The 9729-nt window shown below is 51.9% G+C and overlaps 1 long non-coding RNA gene across 1 annotated transcript; it reads right to left on the reverse strand.

Moving 5' to 3' along the window:
- Positions 1–7741: 7741 nt before the first annotated feature.
- Positions 7742–9729, reverse strand: LOC108350627 (uncharacterized). Its single transcript, XR_015685016.1, has 5 exons — positions 9586–9729; positions 9336–9415; positions 8466–8530; positions 8316–8374; positions 7742–8156 (listed from the first exon to the last, which is right to left on the reverse strand). It is a non-coding gene; the product is annotated as an uncharacterized LOC108350627 (long non-coding RNA).

The raw sequence follows: 9729 nt of genomic DNA on the forward strand, positions 1-9729 counted from the left end.
ACTGCCTCCCTCTCTCCCTCTCTCCCTCCTCTTTCCCTCTCTCCCTCTCTCCCTCTCTCCCTCTCTCCCTCTCTACATCTCTACATCTCTACCTCTCTTCTTCTCTACCACTCCCCTCTATCCCCTCTCTTTCTTTCTTGGACCTTGTGAGCTCAGTATATCATAACCATTTCCTGGATAGGGAAACTGAGGCCCATAGAATTGTCAGGGGAGAGCTACCGATGTAACCCTCTACCCTTAGAGCCCAGGACACTTTAGCAGACATGAGAGACAAGCCACAGTGCCTCCCTGACAAGGACAATTGCACTCTAAGCCTTGAAGAATAGAAGACAGAATTCTAACCAGCCTCGGTAGAACAGAGCGCGGCAGTTTAGTATGTTGGGCCGCCGGGCGCCTTGTCTAGACAGGGCGAGCATTCAGATAGAACTGGATTTCCAGGCTGCAGCCGGCACAGCAGCCCCTGGCGCGGCTCCCAGCTCGGGGGATTCATTTACTTTGCGTTCTTGAGCAGACGCCGCAGAGGTCCCAGTTGTGGGCATATCACCACGTCGCAGGGAGCCCCAGAGGCACTGGCTGGTGCGCTGCCTTTTCCCAGACAATTTAGCTGCTTACAAGTCAATAAAAACAAGGTTGCTTGGGACGGGGGCTTCATCTTCTTCCAGCCGCACCGCTGTCAGAACGCGTGACTGCGCAACTGGGACCATTAAACTCCTAATTAGCTTTCAGAATCGGCGGGCTGGGAGTGGAGAGGGAGCAAGGGACGGGTCCTGGCTGGCATCTCACCGACTGTCTTGTTTTATTTCTCTCTCGACTGGAAGTGGAGAAGGTTCGGCTGTCACTTATGGGTCAGTGAAGGAGACTGCAGCTTCACCCATCCCTGACTGTTTTTAAGCTGTGTGCCCTGTAGCCAGTTCCTCGCCTCTCTGCGCCTCGGGTTGGCTGCTGAGGTGGGTGGGGGCATTAGAGAAGTGTCAGATTATTTTAGAAGGCCATCGCCTTTTACCGTGTAGAGGGAGCTACAGGGCAACCCCATCAGGTGCTACCTGCTTTATTTTTTGAGGAACAGTCTCTCACTGGGACCTGGGGCTTGTCTTTTTTGAGTAAGCTTGCTGGTCAGTGAAATTCAGGGACCCGCCTTCCTGCCCGTTTTAGGGTTTCTGTTGCTGGGACAAAACGCTATGACCAGAAAGCAGGTTAGGGAGGAAAGGGTTTATTCGGTTGGCACTTCTGTTCATAATAAAAGGAAGTCAGGACAGGAAAAAGAAGCTGGAGATAGGAGCTGGTGCAGATGCCATGGAGGGATGGTGCTAACTGGCTTGCTCCCCCTGGCTTACTCAGCTTGGGAACCCAAGACCACACCAGCCCAGGAGGGAACCATCCACAAAAGGCTGGGCCCTACCCATTGATCAATGATTAAGAAAATGCCTTACAGCTGTGTCTTATGGAGACATTTTCTCAATTGAGGCTCCGTCGTCCCTGAGGACTTAAGCTTGTGTCAAGGTGACAAAAACCCAACAAGAACACCCTCCAGCACTGGGGCTACAAGCACGAGCTCTACTGCCCAGATTAAATGTATTTTTAAAAGTGATTTGAGGTTATAATATAGTTAGATCATTTCTCCTTTTTCTTTACTCCCTCCAAACCTCCGATGTACCCCCCCAAAGCTCTCTCTCAAATTCATGGCATCTTTTTCTTTAACCGTCGTTAGTTTATTTAAATGTCATTACATACCTGAATACAAATACACAGTTACAACCCGCCCGGTTTCTATAATGTCCTTGTATGTGTGTGTTCAGGGTTGACCCGTTGGCATTGAATTACCAATCGCTGTGCTTCTCCCTGGGGAAGTCTATTTCCCCTGCTCTCTGTACTCCTTGGCTGTCTGAGGTTCTTTGTCTAGGGTTGATGTCTCCTGACTCCTTATCCTCACGGTCTGGTCCATGTTATAGGTTTATTGTTACTGTTCTTTTTCAGCTCAGGTTAGGCAGTCATGGCGGTGGGACTGTAGGTGTAGACTCTGGCATTTCTAGGAGACAGAATCTCGAAGCAGCCAACTTTCTGTTCCTTTGGCTCTTAAATCTTTCTACTCTCTTCTGCAGTGTTCCCAGAGCCTTGAGTACAGGAGCCGTGCAGTTGACGTCTTTACTGTGACTGGGCTCCACAGCTCTGCCTCTTGACCAGTCATGGTTTTCTGTAGTGGTGCCCATCTGTTTCAAAGAGAAGCCTTCTTGATGAGGGCGAGGGCATCACTTATCTGTGGGTATAAGGGCAGTTATATAAAGTATAGTTGGGGATTCTGCTGGTAAAAACGGTGCCTGCAGGTTCTCTGGGATCCAAGACTTCCCCAGCCCTGGAGAGTTGACTAGGTTTCCAGTAACCAGGCATGATTTGCTTTTTGTTGAATGGGTCCGATTAGTGACTTAAGTCCAATTAGAAAGATGTTGGTTACCACCAAGATATGCGTGCCACCATGGCACCCTTTAAGGTTGTGTGGTTCAGAAGTGTCATATCTAGGTAAGGTGTCGTATCTCCTTCTGTATCCTGGCCTAGGGCAAGGTGACTAGGAGCATCCCATGGCCCTAGAACTGTGAGTTCAGGGAAAGAGACAGACTTGAACAGAACTGGGAAGTGGGGGGAGAGACGGAGAAGGGGAGAGGGAGAGAGAGAGAGGAAGAGAGAGAGAGAGAGAGAGGAGAGAGGAGAGAGAAAGAGGAAAAAGGAGAGAGGGAGGGTAGAGAGAGGAGAGAGAGGGAGAAAGGGGAGAGAGGGAGGAAGGGAGAGGGAGAGAGAGAAAAAGAGAGAGAGAAAAGGAGAGAGAGAGGAGAGAGGGAGGAGAGAGGAGAAAGAGGAAAGAGGAGGGAGGGTAGAGAGAGGAGAGAGAGGGGAAAAGGAGAGAGAGGAAGGGAGGAGAGAGAAGAGACTGGGGGTGGGTTGGGGGAGGGGACAGAAAAGGAGGAGAGAAGGAAAGAGAGAATAGCTTGTTGGCATTAGAGTTCAACCCCTGTCCAATAGCCATTGTTCAGGGGAGGGGACAAGAGAACCCTGACTTGAGGCCTGCCACAGTACCCTGGTAAGAACTAGTGAGGTGGGAACTCTGTCATCCTGTCATCAGAGGGGAAGCCTGTGGGTTATAGTGTCCCCCCGGGCCCAAGCAAGTCAGACTGGCAAGGTGCGGCTACAGGACTTGCGGCTGAAGGCGGTGGCTCCCTGTGGACCCCACAGAAGGAGGGAACTTGCCAGCATCTCAGCTTTGCCTTGTATCAGCATGGCTCTGCCGCTCCTATTCCCAGCCAAACACGTTGGAAAGAGTGGAGGCATCAGCCCATACAGCCTCTGAGCTGCTTGTGCACAGCAAGGGGAGCGTGCGCTGCCAGCGCTCCTCAGGCTCGAGCTGCTCCACAGGCTTCCGGATGGGCCTGGAAACCTGCTCCCCCAGTGTGGGCTTTGCAGAATCTGAACAACAGTGTTCCCTGGGAGGGGCTGCTTTGGAAGAGTACGAATACCCACCCAGCGGCGGCTGGCAGGAAATGACACCCGTGGAGGGTTGTGAGCTCAGGAGTTTCCCTGCTGGAGCCACATAACCATGGTTTCTGGGAGCTGCATCTGAGGCTGCACACACTGATGGCCTTGGCTCAGGTAGGACAGGCTCCGGCCCTACAAAGACAGGACTGCTGGTGGCAGGGACAGCTGACATGGCCTGCAGAGGGTCTGTTCCCTCATTTGTAAATGTCTCTCGATCCATCTTGGGCTGGAGCCTGTCTCTAGCCCTGGATGCGACTACCGACAAAGTTGAAGACATATTTTCTTGCGAAGCTCATCTCGTGAAGAGTATCACGTTATAAAATGCCAAGCCTGACGAGCCACTGGGGATGGGGTTGTACATGGCGCCAGCGGCTTTGAGTGGGACAAGAGGATCCACGTTGGCCATTTGAAGCTCAGGGATGGGCCAGATGGCACAGGGCCTGGGGATACAACTCGATTGTCTTTGTCATAAGCCGAAGAGAGACACGTGTGAGTCCCAGCTAGTGCACACAGTGTCAGCCCTTCGCCAGTCATTTGGGAAGTTGCCACTGGCAGGCACCGGTGGGAACATACAGGAAAGACCAAATGCTTGGCAAGGCTGTGAGGCTGCTCTCTGCAGGGCAGCCATGTCTGCAGAAGGCCGTGAGACCTTTCCTGGGGAAGCATGGCTATGGTGGGGACCCAGGCTTACTGCAGCCTAGTGGGCCCAGGAGCTTGGGGGACCTTGTCTACATGCAAAGCTCACCTGTGTACCTTCGGCTCTGTGACTCTGGGTCGGTGGCTTAGCTTCTCTGTGCTTCAGTGTCCTGGTCTGTGATATGAGCCCCAGTGAGTGCACAGTCAGAGCCACGGATCTTGAGGAAGATCTCCAACCCCGGAACATGTGCCCTGTAGCAAATAAGGTTTCTGCGAGCGACCCCTCCCCTGGCATAGTGTGGAACGGTGCTATATTGGCTAGGAAGGCTTCCTTGCAAGCCGAGTGAGTGCCGACCCAAAAGGGCCCCCAAAAGAAGGGGTTCATTTCTCCCTCATGGTGAGAAGTCCAGCAAGCAGGCTGGGTTCTTCTGGAGGGATAAACCCTGGCTCTCTTAGTCTTTCCTGTGTAGTCCCAGAATGAATGGGCACCATGTGCATATAGCACCTCAGAGTCCACGAGAAGGCTTTGGATCCCCAGAACTGGAGTCATAGGCAATTGTGAGATGACTGATAGGTGCCAGGAACCAATTCCAGGTCCTCTGTGAGAGCAGCAAGTGCTCTTAACCACCAACCTCTATGAGATTGGGCAAGCCTTTAGGAAATTTTCTTCCTTCCTTTCTTCCTTCCTTCCTTCCTTTCTTTCTTTCTTCCTTTCTTTCTGATTTCACCCCAGTGACACTTGTCTCCTTCTTCTTTTATTTATTTATTTTATTTATATGCGTACACTGTCACTGTCTTCAGACACACCAGAAGAGGGCTTCAGATCCCATTACAGATGGTTGTGAGCCACCATGGGGGTTGAAGGGAATTGAACTCAGGACCTCTGGAAGAGTAGTCAGTGTTCTTAACTGCTGAGCCATCTCTCCAAACCCTAGGGAGTTTTCTTAATTTGTGATCAACCAGAGAGGGGCCAGCTCACTGTGGGTGGGGCCACACCTGGTTTGGCGGTCCTGGATTCTGTGAGAAGCTATGAGGAGCAAGCCAATAGGCAGCCCTTCTCAGTGGCCTCTGCACCCATCCAGGTTCCTGTTTAAGTTGCTACTCTGACTTCTTTCTTTGATGAACATTGATAAGGGACCGTAAGCCAAACAAACCCTTTCCTCTCCAACTTGCTTTGGCCATGGTGTCTCCTTACAGCAATAGTAACTAAGACATCTACTGAGCCACCTAATTAAAAATGGAGAGAGTTCACTCTGTCTCTCTGTGTTGAGAGCCAGGTTCTTGTGGTATCTGGGGTGTATGGATGCGACCAGTGGGCTATACCAACCCTTGTAGAGAGGTGGTTCATGTCCTGCCTCTGGGCACATGGATCTGGGTGATTATGAGCTTTTGGGGTGGTGACCCAGTGTCTACGCTCACTACAGGCAGCAGTCTGCACCGAGACAGGGGAACCAGGCTGCTCTCTGTCCCCAGTCCCTGTGGATGCTGTGTCTCTTGGTTGGACATGGAATTAGGTGTTTCCCTGAGGGAGATCTGATGCAGCTGACATACCAGGCAGTGTTTCGAGGGCTAGGGTTTGGAATGTTATAAAATGACTCCATAGGCTGTAGCTTGTATGGACATGGAGCTGAGGGACACTCCACAAACACTTGAGTATATTTTTCTTTCTTTTCTTTTTTTCTCTTTCTTGTCTTTTTTAAAAAAAATTTATCTATTTTCATGTATGTGAGCACACTGTCACTGTCTACAGACATAACAGAAGGAGGCATTGGATCCCATTACAGATGGTTGTGAGCCACTGTGTGGTTGCTGGGAATTGAACTCAGGTCCTCTGGAAGAGCAGTCAGTGCTCTTAACTGCTGAGTCATCTCTCCAGCCTTCTTTTTTGTCTTTTTTCCTTTTCTGTCTTTGTCTCTCTCTTTTTTCTTTTCTACTCTTTGGTTTGGTTTGGTTTGGTTTTGGTTTTTCAAGACAGGGTCTCTCTATGTAGCCCTGGCTATCCTGGAATATGCTTTGTAGACCAGGCTGGCCTTGAACTCAGAGAGCTGCCTCCCTCTGTCTTGTGAATACTAGGATAAAAGGCGTGAGCCACGACTGCTTGGTGAGAATATTTTGGTGGTTCCAGGTTCCTGGTAAATCCCACAAGTGCCTTTTCTCTCTATGGGAGGTGAGGAGAGGGAGGAAGAGTGTTTGGATTTGGGGGAAATGACCTCAAATGAGGTCATTTAGTGCTAGCGACTAGACAGACGTGGGCAGTCGAGGGTGCAGAATTAGCTGGTGGCCAAGGATTTAGCTCTACAGTGGCCCTTGCCCATAGGTCTTCCTGGTGCCCAGCTCTCTCAGTGCCAGACTGGCCCCATGACACCCCTGAGATGGTTCCCCAGGGATGTGACACATCCCAGAGAACCAGGGCAGGTCAACCCTTGTGGGACCACTTGGCCCTGAGGCTAGCTCTCTCATCTTTATGTCTGACAGCTAGCTGTCTGCAGAGGAGGCTTTGCTGCGGATTGAGAGACGGCCCACACTGGGCGTCTTAGAGTAGGGGTGGCATTTACCATAGCCCCAGGGACCAGGACTCAAACTGAGGTGTCCTGGGGGCCGTGGACACACTGGAGGCTGCTCCCTCCTGCTCCATCACAGCAAGGAAGGCCCCAGTTGCCGCCCCTATCTTCTTACATTCTCTCCTATGAAGAGGATTGTCTTCCACCGGGTCCCAGGTCACACAGGAGGACCATGTGCACATGCACTCTCCAAATACCACTAGCTTCCCGGGTTCCAGGACCTGTCACCTCCCAGGTTCTGCTCAGTGGCTTTAGAAAGTCCTCAGGTTTCTCTCTCTTTATTTAAGCTGATAATTATTTGTTTATATGTTTGCATATTCGTGTGCATATGTGTGCAGTGTGCGTGTGTGCGTGTGTGTGTTTGTGTGTGAATGTGTGTGTTTGTGTGTGAATGTGTGTGTTTGTGTGTGAATGTGCGTGTGCGTGTGCGTGTGCGTGTGCGTGCGTGTGTGTGTGTGTGTGTGTGTGCCGGTGGAGGCCAGAAGAAGGTGTCATATCCCCTGGAGCTGGAATTAAAGGCAGTTATGAGCCACCTGTTGTGGGTGCTGGAAACTGAACACGGAAGTGGAAAACAGTTCAGATGGCTCCTAACTGCTGAGCCATGGCTCCAGCCCCCTTGTCTTAATCCATAATCATCGAGGGAGGAATTCTAATAAGATGTCTTTTGGGGGCTGGTTAAATAAGCCCAGGATTTCGCTCAGACCCCGCCCTGGGCAAAATGGTGTTAATGGCTGCTGAGGTGCTTATTTTAAGAGAAGGTTACACCTCAGCCCCTTTCCATCACCTTATTTCCTCACAATTCCCCTTCCCCTGGCTCCCTCCTTCGGGACCCCACCCCCTTCTAGGGATGCCTGCATCTCCAGGTACCCCAACCCCTCCATGGGAGGACCAGCGGTGGGGAAAACCACGTGCCCCTGGTGTCAATGGGGCAGAACACCACTTCGAAAGCGCAGAGCCAAGCTGCTCTTGCGGGTGAGCGCTGGCGCGTGGGAGTGACTCTTAATTCCCAAGTCTCCACACAGTTTCCTAACTGTATCTTTTTGTGTCACCGTCTCAGAATAGACGTGCTTGTGGGCTTTCCTGGGCTCAAAATAGTCGTGAGCTAGGCTTGCCATCCACATCCGAGTTTGAGTTACAGCAAATCGCTTTCGACTTCTGATTGGAAGGTTCCCTTGGCAAATGGACCTCCTTTTATGGAAGAACGAAATCTCCCCGCAGGCTGGGTGGGCTGTGAATGGTAGCCCTCAGCAGGTCGGTTGGGCGGAGCCCTGCTTTGAGGATCACGTGCATCTGCTTTGGACAGGGTTCCTGGAGTTTGGTGGGGGAGGAGGAGTTGTTACTTGCTGCCCTGGGAAGGAGCGTCACTTGCTGCTTTATTCGCCTTGGGATTATGATTCCTGCTTGGGTCCGTCCCAGTCTGTCGGGGTGAGCAGGATTCTGGCTTAGGCGGAGAAATGAATTTGAATCTCATCTTTCCCACTAGTACCCTCATGACCCCGGATGCAACCCTCCCCTTCCCCCGGGCGTCCCCTCCTCCCCTCCTCCCCTTTCCCGCCTTCTCCCCCCTGACCCCTCCCCGCGGTCACTGTCCTTTACATCACAACACAAGGTGTTCTCCAGGGTGGTAGGGTCTGTGGGAGCTGCCGAAGAAAAGGCTATGGGGAAGAGACAGCCTCACAGTCACAGCTCAGCCAACGCCAGAGGCAAAGGGGAAAAGGCACCCCTCCATTCTTCACAAGAATGAACCTCAAAGGCCTTTTGCCTGATCATATGCAAGATGGGGTTCCAGGGTGCTGTCCCAGGGCAGAGGTCTGTTGTAAGGGAAAGAGCGAACTTAACTGTGTGTGCACGTGCGCGTGTGCATGTGCGTGTGTACGTGTGTTTGTATGTGTGGAAGCTAGAGTTTGGCATTCAAGAGTGTTTTCTCTCTCTCTACCTTATTTTTTGAGGCAGGACCTCTCAGTGAACCTGGAATTCAGTAGGTGGCTAGGCTGGGTGGCCAGTGAGACCCAAGGATACCCTTGTCACTTCCTGCCAGGGCTGGTTGTCACTTTCTGCCCAGGGCTGAAGTCACAGGCATGTGTCACAAGACTGGCTTTTAGTGTAGATTGTGAAGATCCAAACTCAGGCTGTCATGCTTGGGCAGTAAATGCTTTACTAATTGAACCATCTGCCCTGCCTTTTAACTTTGCTTTAAGATAGTATTTTGGAGATTTAACTGAAGGCATCTAATGGCGAGGAATCCCTCCTGGACTTTGAGAGCACTCATGTGGAGTGGAGAGGCCATCTCTACCTCACTGACTGTTTGTAGATATGGTGAGGAAGATCCAGCACTCTGAGGTGGGACAGGCAGGAGAGAAGGCCTGGGGCCAACCCCATGTCCAGTGTGGGTGCTGTCACGGCCCTGAGAGGTCATTGCAGTGTGTTGCTGTCATCATCTCGTCAAAGGGAGAAGTCCGACCACACCCTGAGAGAAGCCTCACCGCAGAAGCCTTTACAGAGCTCCTCCGTGCAGACATGAGTGGATGAGAAACAGATGGCAGCCCGGTTGCTGGGCGGCACCTGGCTCTGAGTGGCAGGTGTGGAGGTTGTCTTTGTCACAACTGAGGACCGTACCTTCCGGAGATGAGCCGGTCCCTTTGATGGCGGCAGCATAGAAGTCTGGTGAGGCACGGCTCCACTTCCATCATGGAAATCTGGGGCGCAGGAGGAATAAATACAGATGTAGACAGAAAAGGGGGCGCTTCTCCTCAAGGCCCCTTTGAAGTCACCTCCTCCCCTCCTGCTACGGCTCTTGAGTTTCCTGCTTGGAGCAGCAGATCTGACTCTCTTTCCAGAGTCTTCCCCACTCTTGGGTGAGACTCACTTGGTAGAGGTAGACGGCAAGCTGTCGGCAGGGAAAGTGACTCTGAGACGTGGGCAGGCGCAGACTTGGGCTGACTCTGCAATGTGTCTCTCAGTTAACAGGGCACCAGGCTAACCACCTCTGACTGAAGGTGTTCCAGGGAGA

This window comes from Rattus norvegicus, chromosome 3, assembly GCF_021556685.1.
Source record: "Rattus norvegicus strain SHRSP/BbbUtx chromosome 3, alternate assembly SHRSP_T2T, whole genome shotgun sequence".
Classification (NCBI taxonomy): domain Eukaryota; kingdom Metazoa; phylum Chordata; class Mammalia; order Rodentia; family Muridae; genus Rattus; species Rattus norvegicus.